The 17,309-nt window shown below is 41.4% G+C and overlaps 1 long non-coding RNA gene and 2 pseudogenes across 3 annotated transcripts in view; 2 read left to right on the top strand and 1 right to left on the bottom strand.

The window, feature by feature from the left end:
- The window catches only part of LOC147003306 (uncharacterized), a 176,160-nt gene that overhangs the window by 51,836 nt on the left and 107,015 nt on the right, over positions 1-17,309 (bottom strand). The gene's annotated exons all lie outside the window — the stretch shown is intronic.
- LOC110289020 (uncharacterized protein C2orf78 homolog pseudogene) lies at positions 5,734-6,401 on the top strand (annotated as a pseudogene).
- LOC147003310 (uncharacterized protein C2orf78 homolog pseudogene) lies at positions 7,620-8,782 on the top strand (annotated as a pseudogene).

Genomic DNA, 17,309 nt, shown 5'->3' with positions numbered 1-17,309 from the left:
AGGGTGTTTCCAGGACGAAGGGAAACCGGGAAAGGGAATAACATTTGAAATGTAAATAAAGAAACTATCCAATAAAAATAAATTTAGCGTTTAAAAAATAAAATAAAGAAATAAAAATTCAAAAAAAATAACACTGTGCTATGCTTGCAGAGAATAACCTAGAATAACTATTTCTTAGAGTATACACACATCAGTTGATGGAATAGACACAAAACCGAACAGCCAAACATTAGAGGGAGCATGGGAAATCTTGGAAAGAGTTGGTTGGGGGAGGGATGGAGGAATCCAAAGGGCATATGGACTCGGTAAGAAGATCAACAAACTCAGTTACTTGGACCCTTTGGGGCTCCCCGACACTGAACCACTAACCAAAGAGCATACAAGAGCTGGAGCTAGAAAAAATAAACTGGAGAGATCGCATAATAGCAAAACTGAATGTCATAGTACAAAATGAATCAAGCACAGGCAAGAGGAGTAGATAGCACAAAATAATCAAACTCAGGGCTTAAATCAATATATTAGAAACAAAAACAACAATTCAAAGAAGCAACAAAACCAACAGCTGGATCCTTGAGAAAAACAGCAAATGAACAAACCATTAGCCAAACTAACTAAAAGGTAGAGAGAAAATAACCAAATTAACAAAATCCAAAAGGGGGAACACATCGACAGAGACTTAGGAAATCCAAAGTATCACTATGTCTTTCTCAAAACCTGTCCTCCAGAAAACTGGAAAATCTAAATAAAATGGACAATTTTCTGGAATGATTCCACTTACCAAAGTTAAATTAAGACCAGGTAAACAATCTGAACAGTCTTATAATCCCTACAATAATAGAAGCAGTCAATAAAAGTCTCCTAATCACAAAAAGTCGAGGCCCAGATGGTTTTAGTGCAGAATTACTCCAGATTTTGAAAGAAGACCTAACATTAATACTCCTCACCTATTCCAGAAAATAGAAACAGAAGGAACATTGCTAAACCCTTTCTATGGGGCCACAGTCAGCCTGATACTAAATCACATAAGGATTCAACAAAGAAAAATAATTTCAGGTCAATTTCTCTTATGAACATTGATGCAAAATACTCAATAAAATACTAGCAAACCAAACCCTAGCACACATAAAAACATCCTCCAACATGTTCAAGTTGGCTTCATCGCAGGAAAACAGGGATTGTTCAAAATCCATAAAACCATCAATATAATCTACTATATAAACAAACAGAAAGAAATACAAATGTTTGAGCATCTTAGTAGATGTTGACACAACCTTTGATTTATGGCTTTTTCCTCCCATCAGTTAAGCATGATTAACTTGGAAATAACAGATTTGCTTCATCTCAGTATATTTTAATTGGTTCTCTTTGGTTCCTGTCTATTGGAAGTTTGTTGTTTTCTACTGAAAGACAGAAAGGGAATAGATACTGATGACTGGATGGCCAAGAAAGAGTAGAACAAGGGAAACTAAACTCAGGATATAAGCTATGAAAAAAGAAGTTATTTTCTTTTTTACACAACATTAATTTACTTATATACATAAGTACACTGGCACTATCTTCAGACACACCAGAAAAAGGCATTGGATCCCATTACAGATGGTTGTAAACCACCTTGTGGTTGCTGGGAATTGAAATCAGGACCTCTGCTTGAACACTGAGCCACTCTCCAGCCCAACAAAAGGAAAAGTAAATAAGCAAATGTGCAAAAATTTTAAAACAATGCACGAAAGGTATAAGATGACAAAATAAAATGCAAATCACACCCTATTACCTTTCCCTTTTCCCCTCTCTTTCTGTCTCCTTTTTCCTTTTCCCATACTTCTCTCTATCCTTCTCATCTCAGACTGGTCCATCCAGTCCTGGTGATTGTCTACTCATTTTGGGTGCTGCAATAGGACTGTACTGGCTAGTTTTGTGTCAACTTGACACAGCTGAAGCTATCACAGGGAAAGGAGCTTCAGTTGAGGAAATGCCTCCATGAGATACAACTGTAAGGCATTTTCTCAAATAGTGATCAAGGGGGAAAGGCTCCCTGTGGGTGGTACCATCTCTGGGCTGGTAGTCTTGGGTTCTATAAGAGAGCAGGCTGTGCAAGCCAGGGGAAGCAAGCCAGTAAGGAACATCCCTCCATGGCCTCTGTATCAGCTCCTGCCTCCTGACCTGCTTGAGTTCCAGTCCTAACTTCCTTGGTGATGAACAGCAGTATGTAAGTATAAGCCGAATAAACAATTTCCTCCCCAACTTGCTTATTGGTTATGATGTTTGTGCAGGAATAGAAATCCTGACTAAGACAAGGACAATGTTAGTTTCTGAAATATAAACAACTGGGAGCCTACATTCAGGCAGGCATGCTCTTGGCAAATGTGGCACATTATCTGACAAGTGATGTATCAGGAAGGAATCTCATTTCTGGTAACATATGATAATGGAAACTTAGTATTGAGCTCTAGCTCAGTATGTAAGCTCTAGAGAAAAAGTTCTCATGTAATTGATGGGGGACAGCTTAATGGCTCTAGTGTCATTTTAATAATCACTAATGGACACTGCCATGTGAGTTAGTGCTTTATGACTTAGTAGGAATACGAAGTATATGTGAATGCATACTAGAGCCATTCTGTGAACCATAGTCTAAGAACACACAGGGGAGTCATAGAAATTAGAGATATAACACAAAACAAAATGAGGAAAGATAGATTTCCGTGCATTTCCTCAAAATGCTAAACACATTCCTATCTGTGAAAATACACTGAGATAGGGAAAGAGTTTGTCTTTTTTTTTTTTTTTTTTTTTTTTTTTTTTTTGGTTTTTCGAGACAGGGTTTCCCTGTGTAGCCCTGGCTGTCCTGGAACTCACTTTGTAGACCAGGCTGGCCTCGAACTCAGAAATTCGCCTGCCTCTGCCTCCCGAGTGCTGGGATTAAATGTGTGCACCACCACGCCCGGCAAGAGTTTGTCTTTTATTCACAAATAAGCTAAAATACCCACATTGCATTTTTCATATAAGACAGCACCCTGTACCAGCTAATACATTCTTTGTTTTTCCAGCTGTTCCACTCACTCTCTCCTTAGATGGGTCTCAGAAACAAGCATGGCAGAGAATGCTCAAAGCCCAAAATACTACAGAAACTATTGCAAGGCAGAGGAAGTTACAGTAACTGCCACACTGCTTTCACACGGGGACAAAGACAGAAGGCAGTCAGACTAGGTAGTGTACAACCATGATACTAAAAAGAAGGAGCCAGAGACAAAAAGAATCTCCGTGAGTTTGAAGCCCAAGGAGCATTCACAGTAAATTCCAGAACAACTTGAAATACAGAGGCAAACGTATCTCAGGTAAATGAAAGAGGAGAGTAAAATTCCAGAAGTAATAGAATATTGACAGGAGAACAGCAACAAATGCTGAAAGAGGGGATGCATGCAGCCCTTCTGTTGTTTCCTTGTAAGGGCAGAACCCACTTTACACACATGTGCTTAATGAAATGAAGACTACTGTTTCTGAATGTTCACAGGGATATCACCCACTAGTGTAAGGATGCAGGGTCAAGTTGGTTCAAGGATCAAAGGCTCGAAAGAGTGGATAAAAATAAGAGAGATAGACGGTCCAATATGGACCAGAACAGTTGAAAAAAAGGACCTGTGGAGAAGAAACCAGAAAAGAAGAGATGGCATTCATAACTTCTGACAAGGTGCATTTAATGTCCTTCCTTTGGGTGTCGTTTGTATTCACAGCAGTAAAACTGTAAGACAGTGAGCACTAATGTGGTGCAATCTGTTGGAATGTGATACATGATATACCCATCATAAATAGCCTCATCAATGACCCTTATAAGAGTCACTGCCATGATCTCCTAGGCTAAAGGTCCTAGAAAGGGGGTCAGATATGCCAAGATTACTTTTCTTCATTAGCACATACACAGGCTTTCATGGCTGCTGTTGGTCTTCTGGTATCTTGTCCACCCACTCTTATCAGATTCTTATGTAGCTCATGATCTGACCTTAAAATTGGCTATTGCTTGATTGATTACCCTACTCTTCCAACCACCCTATCACCACCTGAGAACCCTGGGGTTTCCATGGTGCTGCCATAAAACAAATTTGTATCATCATTGGTTACCTGTGACAAGTGACCAGTGAGCATTGTCTGATATTGAACACACTGCATGCTTTGGTCGGCAGATCAGACAAAGGTGACCATCTACCTGCTCAATTCTCCTGTGGATTATTGTTACTCCCACAACCACCAACTGTGCCCGATAGGAACCAAACTTTAAAACATTTGTTTTGATCACATCTTTCCTTAGTTTTAGTATATGTTTAAATCTTGTCTACCTGTGGAACACAGCTTCTTTGTTCTCTCAGAAAACACTTCCTAGAAGATTTTACCTCAATGATTCTGGTCTCTTCTTAATCACTGCTAATTTCAGAGCTCCAGCTAACCAGCATCAATTGTCCCAGTAGTCTCCTTTCTCCCCAAAGCTGCCAGAAATGACCAAAGCTGCTGAATTCTGCTGCTTCCTGGGGCTGGAGCTTGCCACCCACCACCTTGTAATATTACATTATCACCAGCTTTCTTTTTTCAGACTCTTTCTGTCCTGGAACTTTCTCTGTAGACTTTCTTTGAACTCAGAGATCTGCATGCCTGTCTCATGGGATTAGAGGTATGTGCCACCACACCTTGATCTAAACTTAGCTGAGCATACTGCAAAGTCCCACTCTCTTAATCTGCTATATCCTAGAACACAGGATAAGGCTCTATCTCACTTCCTTGTGCCCCTTTAATACTTGAACCATATATTTTGTATTTTTCCTTCCTCAGCTTGCTAAACTTGTTTAAAATGCACTCCATAGGACTTAACCAGAGAACAAAGTCTATGATGGGCATTTCTCAGACTTGCTTTGTCAAAGAAATTAACCTGAGTCTTTTCACCTTAGCCTCAGGAACACTTTTCAGACAAGTTACAAAAAGTAGCCACATTCTTTACCAAAATATCACAGAGCAGTCTCTAGGCCACCTACTGAAATTCTGCACTGAAACCTCTCGGGTCAGGTACAAAATTCAAGTCATTCTCAGTAACAAAGTCTTCCGTATTTCTACTAGGATAGCCCACTAAGCCCCATTTAAAACATTCCACTGCTTCCCAAATTCAGGTCTCCAAATCCAGAATCTTCCAAACAAAAGCATAGTCAAGCCTATAAAAGCAATATTGCACTCCTGGTACACACTTCTGGCTTAGTTAGGGTTCTAATGCTGGGAACAGACACCATGACTAAGGCAACTCTTCTAAAGACAACATTTAATTGGGGCTGGCTTACAGGTTCAGTGGTTCAGTCTATTACTATCAAGGTGGGGGCAGGACAGCATCTAGGCAGGCATGACGCAGGTAGAGCCGAGAGTTCTACATCTTCACCTGAATGCTCCTAGTGGAATACAAACTTTCAAGCAGGTAGGGTGAGGGTCTTAAGCCCACACCCACAGTGACATACCTACTCCAACAAGGCCATACATCTTAATAATGCCACTCCCTGGGCCTATCATATATGAACCATTCAAGCGGCTAGAAAACTGAAAAATAAAGTCTTAGACAATCCCAGACAGTACAAACTGGAGATAGCACTACTTCCCACAGGAAGCTAGAAAGCATCAATCTCACCATTTCCTACTGCCCTCTTCCTCCCTATAGAGAATTTCCAAAGTACACCTTTTTTTGGAATAGAAAGTGCCACGCAGTTCCCCATGCCTGTGCTGAGCAACTTCATGTACACAGCAGGAAAGTGTGAATCTTTACCAGGGTCTCCATCCCACTTGTGTGTTCAGCATGGCCACAAGTACTCCTCTCCCACTGCTCACTGACAGTGCCTACCTTATTCTACATGTTGGCACAGCCATTAAACAATGCTGACTGACTATGGACAGAACTCCATCTTAGCACTCTCCTATGCAGGCACTTTCAAGTGGGATCTTACAAGAAGCACAAACATAAGAAAACACACTTTTGTAATTCAATGTGACTATCATTGACCAGGACACTGCACTCTCCTCCCTGTCTGTGACATCCCAGTGTGATAAAATGTTAGATCACTATACCATATCCCCTTTATATCAAATGCTGTCAGACAGCTTTATCCAGGCCACACCATGACAGGTTCAAAGGACACTGACTGGCACCTTCCTACCAGGAGGGAAGCCAGGTTTATTACTATGAGCACAACGTTCTGGGCCCTCTGATAGCTGGAGAACTCAGACCTTGCCAGTGGCTCCTGGTCTGTGGCTCTGTCCCCTACCCTGTTAGTCAGACCTCTGCTCCCCAACCAGAGACGGTGATGATGCTAAAGGTGATTAAGCCAAGGAATATCCAAATGCCACTCTCCACATATTTCTTCTCCTATTCTGCATCTGCTTAAGCTATTCGAGACATCAGTCTTCCCAGTAAGTACAGAGCCAGGAAGGAAGGAGTGGGATAAGAATTTTAAGGAGACTGAAGTCTTTCAATAGTGGACACAAGGGTAGAATGAGAGTCTTGACAGGTTAGGTTCAGGTCTGGCTTTCCATCCCTACCTTCAGACTCTGTCATGAGAAAGGTCAATGTGAGAGGTATCCATCCTGAATTAAATGATATCCATGGAGCACACAACAGACATGCATGTAATGAATTACCCAAGATAATCAGTTCTGTGCACCAACACACTGGAATCAACTCCTTCCTGATTTATTGCTCTTGGGTATAGAAGACAATAATGACTTTTTGTTTTAGTTAACACTGGATTTTCCAAGAGGTAAAATCTTTCTCCAGAGCAATGCAACTCTGAATCTGTCCTGGGAGAAGTACTTTTCCCAGATTCCCAGGGCCTGTTCTGGAATTTTCTTAAACTTAAAATTTTACAAGGGGAGTCTGGTGCAGTGCAGGTACCATTGTTCAGTTGGCTAAAGCTGCTCATCTTCTTTTATTCTTTCATTTGTTTTGGTCCTTCAGAGGTAACCAAGGACATAACAAGTTTTCTACTACTGATTCACACCTGAGTCAAAATATTTTGATTTCTTAAATCAGTTTTCATATCACTTATAAGGAGTCTGTTAAACATGGGCTAGAGAAAAGCCTCGGATGTTGAAAAGCCTGCCTCGCAGGAGTACTAAACTGTGGATGCCTAAACCCACACAAAAAGCCAGGCATCCAGACCTTGTGAGTAATGCCTTAAACTGAAAGAAGTTGGCACTGTCAGGTAAGCTCTTGGAAATTATGGACCAGACAACCTGCCTAATAGTAAACTTTCTAGGAAATAAGAGGTACTGTATCAAAGACAAATGGTAAGGCAATGAAGAGCAGATATCGAGAAAATTCTGTAACTTAACCATGGAGGCTATGCTCCCACGTACCACACAAACTCAAAGAACACAAAAGTATCTGAGAAAACATAACATAACATAACAAGGCCAGCAGAAATAGAGCAGTCACCATCTGTCTGCCAACAGAGGTGCTTCCATGTTGCTCAAGCAGGGCTCATAGGAATGCCCTCCCACGGATGCAGACGCTGACTGTTGTGGTGCTATAAGAATTGTGGTAGGGGAGAATCTCACAGTCAGGCGCTGACTTCCTTGACTGTCCTTGACTCTGAGATGTGGTAATGGAGAAGTCCCTGGGATTGCCACCTTCAAGCCAGACATTGTTGTCTGCTGCAGAGTTTAAAACAGTCCAACATCCTTTCCCAAGTTAACCAGATGAAGACCTAACCTGTCAATGGGGACAGGTTATTAACAGCCCCTACCCACTGTCCTTCAGAAATCTTGGTCTTGCCTTATGCTCCAGGACTGGAACCAAGAGAGAATGAAAACATGCTTGAGATGAAAGCTGAGCTGTCAATGCCATGGGATGCCTATGAGGGTACCAAAGAAAACTAAGACCCAACACTTCTCCCTTTAGCACACTGTGACATGCTGAAGGTTCTCCACCTCACTGATACTAGGAGCCTAAGTTAGAAGTCAGCTTCTCGAAAAGCTAGCTTGGGAGGCATCAGACTGCATCTAGAAGAGGTAGGGGTGATACAGAACAAGATGTGATTTAGCATTGATTTTGAGGATATCACTACAGTGGAGGCAGATATTCATATTTCCCAACTCATCAACACCTTCACAGACATAGACCAGAACCAGTCCCATGAAAACTGGAGACTCGTCAGTGGTCACTCTGGCAAAGTGATGAAGAATGACCTTAAAGCCTCCAAAGTGCTTCATGGAGTCCCTCATGTTAAAATCCAGAACCTGGATCTGGTGAATGGGGACGGGGCTTTGGGAGTTAGTGCAGGTGAGATGGCTATCTACAACATCACAATGCACCTGAAAGGTAAAGTTCCCAAAGAAACACCCAGAAGGCACAGTAGAGTTAGAGGAAAGGGGCAAGAAAGACCAAGTGGACCAGAGAACAACTCCAGGAAAACAAAGAAATTTAAGCAGTCAAGGAACAGAGTCAAAACAGAAGAGAAGCCCACCATCCCCAAAACCAACATCCACCTGAGCTCAGCCACAACAACTTTAAATCCCCCTTGGCAAGCATATGGTGGACTCCATGCAGGTCTTTCACCCACTGGGGAAGAAGAGAGAGAAGAAAATGGGCATCTCCTCTTTCAGGGGTCTCTGAACGTTCATTAGTCACAAAGATCCTAGGCCAGGCCCAGCAACCCCAGCCTTGATGGCTGCACACTACAGAACATCATCTCATACTTCATTCCAGAGGGAGCTTGTTCCTGCTGCCAAAAACAAGGTGGCATCACCTTCCAGTCCTCAAACCTAATAATCTGCTGTAAGACTTTAGCTTTCAACCCATTCTATGGAGGAAAGTTGACATTCTGGGACCAGTCATCACATAGTTTATCACAAGAGTACAGAAGCCAGAGAGGGAGGTCATGAAGAGGCAGGCTCAATAGGAGGAAGAGAATGCCACCATGTGTACCTCTCCTAGGAAACTGCAGCTTTTCCTTCAGGAGAATGATATGGAAATTTCTCAATATTATGGCTATGCAATGTAAGAGCTGGCTAGGTCTTTGCAATAAAGTGCTGTCAGTGTGGACAAGGAAAGAAATAATCACTGATGTATGCAAATCCATATATAAATATGCATATATATAAGTACAAGTGTAGGGATAAAGAAATTAAAGTATACAAAAATAGACAAAATATATCCTCATATATTTGAATAGTTAGTAAACTACTTAAAAACTGTTAAGTTGGTTATTTTATTTGTGGCTAATATAATTGTATTCTGATGTTTCTGTTAACATTGATAATTTAATTTTATCATATTATATATAAAATAGAAGTTAGGAAATACACTTAATAGTAAATCAATTGAAAATATGCTACACTTGTATTAAAATTATTCTTAAGTTTTTCATTCACAGGACATGATATATCTTCAAGTACATACTGAATATTTAGCACACTTTCCCTCCATTTTCATAGATCTGCATATTTCTAACCTCTCATCACAGCCCTGATTAATCATTTTTCTGCTACAAAGATTTCTGTTCAAGTTCACAAAACACATACAACCAGGATTTCATTTTTCATGTATAATCTAGGACCCAATTAATAAGGAAAATATAGTTAACTTGAGCCAGCTTAATTCATATGCTAATCTCTACTGTTTTGTTTTCCTGTAAACAGCAAAGTTTTATTTTTATGAATAGATAATTTCCCATTTTGTTTACACATCCCATTTTCTTTTCCCCCTCTATGTTGTTGACAGCCATGCTATGTCCCTAATGTAGCTGCAGTGAACAGTTGCAATGGCTATTTTTGGTGTCAACCAGGCTATACCTAGAATTAACTAAAATATAATTTATTGGGTACAGCGGTGAGGTCTTTTTAAAAATTAAAATATAAAAAAAATTAAAATATATTAAATCATTTGAAGTAGAAATAGCCAACATTAATCTGGGTCTTTTAGGTAGGAAGGACTGCCTTTAATTTGGGCTAACCCATCTGGTGGCAGCCTATATAAAGAATGTGGAAGAAGAGAGCACTATGCTCTTTGGTTGCTCTCCCTTGCTCTTGCTGGCAAGTCCATTCCTTCACTGATATTAGAGACCATTTCTTTGGGAATCTAGACAGAGTATACCAGAGAACAGCTGAGACAGCCTCATGGATTGAACAACTACTGGACTCTTGGAATGTCTGGTGCTAGACAGCCATTTTTGGATGAGCTAAGTCATAGCCTGGTAGTCCAATCTAATCATCCTCCTTTCTATAGACAGACAGACACACAGAGAGATTCATTCTATCAGTTCTGTTCCTTTAGAAAACCCTGAATAGATTCTGGTTATGCAACATGAGAGCCAAGTACAAGTGTGCTACACTCAACACTGACAGGCAAATATGTCTCTAATATAGTGAATTAAAATCCTTTTTGTTAATACCCAGGAGTGGTATTACCTAGGTCATATGGTAGATTCAATTTTAGTTATTTGAAGAACCAACATTATGATTCTACTGTGTGGTAAGTCTAGAAATGAAAACACTTGGTGTCTCTTAAATGTGAATAAAAACTATACTACTAATAATCTGCTGCATGGGGAACTTGTGCAAATGGTGCAGCCCTGAATCTCACTGTCTTTAGACTTTTAAGTACAACAGCTATATCATGAGTAACACTTCAGTTAGCTAGAACAGTTATCAAGAAGCAGAGCTATAGAAGCCAAAAGGCAAAGCTGGAACATTCAGGTACTTTCCTGGATCCTGGAACTGTGGACTAGGTGTTTCATAGGTTAGGTCTTTGCTGCCATTTTGCACATGTTGTAGGGCCTACCTGCTGGGTTTTAAGGTTCACATGGGGTCCAGCATTGAATCAGGTATATAAATGTCTGAGGACTTGTTTGAACATCTATACATGATGAAAAAGTTTATATCCTCAGCAGTGATGCAGGAGATTTTTCTTCAGTTTATTTTCTTGACAGAGTTTGTCATATCTTAATTTAAGTAGTGCCATTCTGACTTGGGTAAAATGAATCTAGATTTAGCCTTTATTTGTACTTCTTTGATGAACAGTGTGGTTGAACATGCTTCTCATTTTATTTTGGCCAGGCGATTATTATCTTTCTCCAACAAGCTTTTAATTGGTGATGCCAATTACTAATTAGGTTATTGTTTGTTACTTTTTTAGTTCCTTCCACTCTAGATATTAATCCTCTCTATCAGATGTAACAGTATATAGTCTTTCTTCCATTCTGTGGCCAGCCACTTCACTGACTATTTCTCTAGGCTGGCAGAACCTTTTCGAGTTCATGAGATTCCATTTGTTAATGGCTGGCATCATCTCCTTAATGCAGAAGGTCCTTTCAGTCTTTGCTTTGCTCTGTATTTGAAGAGCATCCTCGATTGTTTTCTTCAAAAGTTTCAAGTATTATATTAAAATCCTAGGTGCATTTGTATTTGAGTATTATACTCGGTAAGGGACAGAAATCTACTTTATAAAATTTAGAAGTTCACTTTCTAGCTTAATATTCTGAAGGTTCTATTTCCAGGTTAGGTGGCCCTGCACTTTGGGTTAATGATAGATGTGCGGAGTGGCAGAGACAGAAAGCACTGCTTATCTCATAGGCAGTGCCCTCCCAACAAGCCTTTAACATGGGGCTTAGAGGGCCATTTAAGACCAGATCATTGCACCTGAACATTCAGCCTTCCCATCCACTTCCCAACCAGCTGTCAAAACATTCCACGTATCCCTTCAACCTATAAGAACCTATAAGTATTTCTCATGAAAGTGACACTTCCTCAAGCCTGCCTTAGACAAGAGAGAGGGGGGAGGGGGGAGAGGGGAGAGGGGAGAGGGGAGAGGGGAGAGGGGAGAGGGGAGAGGGGAGAGGGGAGAGGGGAGAGGGGAGAGTGGAGAGGGGAGAGGGGAGAGGGGAGAGGGGAGAGGGGAGAGAGAGACTGAGAGAGGGAGAGAGGGAGAGAGAGAACCACAATTGGTCAGCACTCAGACTAAAACCCTGTTGCTACCTTTAATATTGAACTATTTCTGACTTTGTATACTTGATACTTCAATTCAATTGTCACCTCTCAACTTTTTATTTCTCACAATGAGGACAAAATATAGGGCTTGAGAAAGAAAAGGCACACTGAGCATTGGGTGGAGGCGGCTTCCATCTGAAACAGAAGGGGCAGTGGCTGCTGTCAGTTCTGCTGTCATTTTCTTGTCACTAGAGCCCAAAGAACATAAATGGGCATTCGTGTGTGATGGGGAATGTCAGGTATGGCATGGTTTGAAATGCCACTGCATGGCACAGTGTTAGCTTCTGGAGCACCGTCAACCTGAATAATGCATCTCTGACTTTCTGGTGAAAGACGGTGTTGCTTTGTCTTGTGTGCTTGTTTGTTTTGCCTTTTTCTTTACCATATTTGTCCTCAAATATAAAGCTGGTAAAAATTTCTGGGAAAGAGATTGAGGGTGTTACGAGAAAGGAAATGGCTCTGGCTTCTATAAAGAACAGACTTATTTGGTGCTGGCCATTCAAGCAGTCAACCAAGGCATATCGGGACAAGCAGCCCTGGATGCTGAGGCTGACTGTATTAACTGTTCTTTGTGAAACTTGAGCCTACTCGTGATGATTTCCAGGAAGTATCTGAAGCAGGAAATGTTTTTTAAGAAATCTGAAGTTTAGTAGTTTAGAAACTTGAACATGGAAAATGAAAGAAAATGAACATTGGGCCTTATCACTAAGGACAGGGATGTCCACAGAAATTGCAAGGCACAAGATAGAAGAAGGAATAGCTGGGTCTCCCAAATTAGTGAGCAATTGTGGAACCCCGACAAGGAGTGATCTCTAATAACAGAAAGTTTGATCCAGAAATATTGGGGAAAATGGGAAGATATATGTATGATAGATGGATAAAAGGGTTTATACCCTGCAGGGAGCTGTTGCATTAGGGAACTGACCTTCCTGGAAAGACCAGAACACACTGATTTGAACCCCTGGCATCCCCTGCCTAAGGAAATTAGGGTACAAGTCTTAAGAGATTGAATTCAGACTTGTGAGGAAGCCCTGGGGGAAGCTGCCAGAGGAATTAACATTGCACATGGAAAAGAGTTTGAAAAGCACTGTACAAATAGATCTTTGGATGAGCTTAACAAACTGGCAGGAGAGATTTAGCAAATTTAGACAAACGAAAAATATGAATATTTCTCTGACCTGTTTATCACATTTCTGTTTTCATGCCAGTGCCGTAATGGCAAGTTTATGCCCAGATGATCTATGATTTGCAGGCTTTTCTGAGATTTAAAGTTAATGTACAACTTGCTTTTGCAGACTGTGAATTTATGTATGCACTGTGCTTTCTGGTGACATATTTACATATGGATTTTTGGGGAAAAGTATTTAAAAAGCCTTTTGAGTTTGTATTATTTTATAACAAGGAAGTGTGTCATCAATAAAAGACTGAGGTGAACTCAGAGAGAAAACCTGAAAGTTGTCTCCAAGCACAGCTTCAGAACAATGAGTCCCCTGTCAACCTGCACCTGCATAGTTTCCCGAAACTACAATTTCACACTGATCCAACTTGATACTCCCAAAATGACTGAGGCTGGTCCTCAGCAGGGGAGCAATTCTTAAACATCAGTGTTCAGGAACGAGCTACCAGGGATGAGTGCCCACTTCATATCTGTTAACTAGATAGTGTTAACTAGATCTGTTAACGATGTCTCTGCCTTAGATTTCACACTGTGATCCATCACACAGCTTTATCCCTTCCTAATAGTGCCCAGTGCAGAGCTCATATACTAAAAAAAAAAAAAAAAAAAAAAAAAAAATCACTCACTGAAATCCATGAATATAGTCAGCAAAGCATAATGTTTTCTACTCAATGGTACTCATCAGTTACCTAATTAAAGAGAACAGCCTCTCTGACCATCAGAATGAATTTTTGTGCAGCACTCAAAACCCTTGAGGCTGATTCTCTGCTTGACATTCAGCAATAACAGTGAATCACCTTGAAAGAACAGTGAGAAATTCGTGTGTACTATGGGACTCCAGAAGAGAGTGCGTGCATCTCCAGGGAAGGGAGGGAAACACTCTGAAAAGTATAGTGCTTGGAACAGAGAACTCAGCCAAGAGCAGACAGAACTCAGCAGGCCTGCCTCAGCCTGGCAAGTGAAAGAGGCCATTTCAGGGAGGTGGTAAGCAGGGGTGAGCTCCCCGCACAGTGTCTCCTCACACACTGCCTTCCTACAGCCCTTTAAGGACACCCTTGGTTGGCAGAGTCCAGTCCACTTGCACCATTGCCAAAATGAAAGGAAACAAACAACTTGTCCCTAGTTATATCCAGCTGAGATAAGTCAAGCTCCCATGCACTGACCTAGTCAGAGGGGGTTGTAGCTTATTTATAGTTTGGAGGAGGAAAGTAGAACCAGTGTATGGAGTTAGTGTGATTAATTCCACCAATATTTGATTTTTACAGACTCCCTTGTTCCCCTTGACATCCCAACTCTTCAGTGACACAGGTTACAGATTTGTCTAGCGACATGGAAGGGTTAAATTACCCACTCCAGATACTTTTGCTTTTCAGAATATGACCCTGAAGAAAGCCTGGTAACTCTGCCATGATAGACTCTCTTCTATCATGTCTGGATGTTGTGTACTGCAGTTCCTTGGAACAAGAGCTTATTTTTCACAATACTAAGCATGACAGAGAATCTGGTATTGTACGGTGTTCCCTGGAAGTACAGTGCTTAGGAAGCCACCAGAGCATAGGTCAGCTGCTCAGTCACTGCTGTATGAACACAGCCCCCTGCATTAGCACTGTGGGCCTCAGACATTGCTCCTGCCTTAATCTCCTGTCACAAGAACTTATCTCCAATGGTGATGAGGCAAAGTTGTAATCCCAACGTAAATGGCACCAAGAAATGTCATCATACAGACACTAAGTGCCAAAGGAGATAAATCGTCTCAGTTGGTATCAATTTCTCTAAATGATTTCAGCTCCCTCTGTCAGACCTCTCTGCCTGTTACAGGAAAACGACACTTGCACCTTAAATTCATTAGCTCATGGTCATACACCATGCTCAATGGTGAACACACATGGTGTTCAAGGCAGACACGCTGCAGATATGAGTGTCTCTCCATGGTAATAGTAAAGTCACTGCATAGAATATTCTTTCCTAGAAAAGGGACAAAGGTTACCTTCAAAAAGAAAAAAAGAAAGCCAGAGTGGCAAGTCAACCCCCTTGCATTCATCAGTGCAACCCTGTGTTGGACTCACTACAATCTACCTGTGCATCTTATTCTCTGGAATGGATGGTCTCCTGTCTTTCCATGCCTTGAGCATCCACCAATTCATTAATGCCATCTGAAACTGTGCCTCTTCTCCTTCTATCTCCTTGAAGCCACCTGTCTCTATTGAGATGTTAAATCACAATGTTAACAGAAAAATAACTCTGATCCTGAATGTTCCCAGATCCTACTCACAAGAACCAGCTGTGATCCTCACAAGTACTGGGTAAACCTGATTTTTTTTTTTCTTTCTGGTTTTTCGAGACAGGGTTTCTCTGTGTAGCCCTGGCTGTCCTGGAACTCACTTTGTAGACCAGGCTGGCCTGGAACTCAGAAATCTGCCTGCTTCTGCCTCCCAAGTGCTGGGATTAAAGGTGCACACCACCAGTAAACCTGATTTTGGAAGGCACTAGCCCTGTTTCATTCATGACACGCCACTGCCTTCTAGTGGACAACTAAAGTATCACTCTGAAGACCCCCTGATGCTGTGGTTGTATTTTTCCAAGCTGGCAACATCCATGTCCAAGATAGCCAGGGAGAGACCTCAGAGCAGGCACAAGATAATTGTTGCTATACCTGGTGGTGCAAACCTGTTATCTCATATCCTTGAGAAGTTGAGGTAGGGAGATGACAACTTCAAGTCTAGCCTGGGAAACCTGCCCTCGGCTCAAAATAAAATTCAAAAGGAAGGTACACATTTAACTCATTTGCAGAACAATTGCCTAGCATGTGTAAGCTGCTAGTGTGTAGGTGAACTTGGGGTGGATTTATTCTTGCTAATTATTACTGTGTTAATTTTACACACTCAGTCACCATTGAGAACAAGAAGCAGTCCTTAGCATTTTTGTGTATCAATTCTTCATTTATTCAGTCCAACTTTTTTCCTCTAATCCTTTTTATGCATTTGTCATAATATCTTATGTCTCTCTCTTCCAGTTCAGGTGTCTGCAACATCCACAGCTCTGCCCTCTCCTGGTCTCACCTGCAGTTTCCTGTGTCTGACGGGTCTATTCTCTCCTGGTCTCACCTGCAGTTTCTTTCTTCTGCATATCTTCCTTCTACATTTCTTTTACACACATTCCTCTATACTGTTTTTAAATTTTAAGCTGCATGTTGCACGTTAAAGGACAAATGAGGCAGGAGAAGCTAAAAGTACTTCCACCTCTCAGAAAGCACACGCCTATTGTAAGCAGCTATGATGAGTGACTCTCCACAGAACTAGGCTTAAGTAGCCCCAGGTGCATGGATGCTTGAACGGAAGATTGGTCTCTTCCTTCCAACCAGGGCTTAGGACACCATCAACACAGCCAAATTCTACGTTTTGCTTTCACTTCTCTCTCACTTCCCAGTGTTATAAACCAGCATCGAAGCTGCACAGGGAAGTCTGAGACCCACAACCAGCATCTATTTCTCTGAGATTGGATTTCTCAGAAAGGGGAGTGCAAGTGTGAACTGAGTGTGTGCTCATGCAGCCTACAGAGATGGCCCTGGAAACCCCTCCAGGGTCTAGAATCCCTCCCAACCCAAACAGGCTCAAATTCCTTTGAACCTATAATAGATAGATAGATAGAGAGAGAGAGAGAGAGAGAGAGAGAGAGAGAGAGAGAGATAGATAGATAGATAGATAGATAGCTTTACTCTGTTGTGGATTGTCCTGGTGCTGTTTGTATTTTGATGCTAATTCTGCATCCCCAAGAGAGACTTGCCCCAAGAGAAATGAATCTCACACTCAGGTGACTTCATGTGAACCTTTTCCCCATTTTAACTTGTAAAATAAAGGCTAGAGCTGGTGATTGGGCAGTGGAAGGGAAAGGTGGAGCACAAAATTTTAGAGAGAGGGAGGGAGACAAAGGAGGATGGAGAGACAAGGAGAGGAAGACTGAAGAAGAGAAGATGGAAGGGAAATGGAGCAGAAGCAGGTGGTCTAGAGAAACGTCCAATTATAAAGGATCTCATAGCTGTGGAACAGTGCAGTGGTAAATCTTCCCAATCTAGGTGCGCAGCTTGTATTCATATTAATTGAGTTGTATTTTCATTGGCTTATTGGAGTTGTAG

The sequence above is a fragment of the Mus caroli genome, unplaced genomic scaffold (assembly GCF_978045245.1).
Source record: "Mus caroli unplaced genomic scaffold, Mus_caroli_1 scaffold_8, whole genome shotgun sequence".
Lineage (NCBI taxonomy): Eukaryota > Metazoa > Chordata > Mammalia > Rodentia > Muridae > Mus > Mus caroli.
Note: the sequence above shows the minus strand (reverse complement) of the source record. Positions and strands in the feature narration are given on the sequence as shown.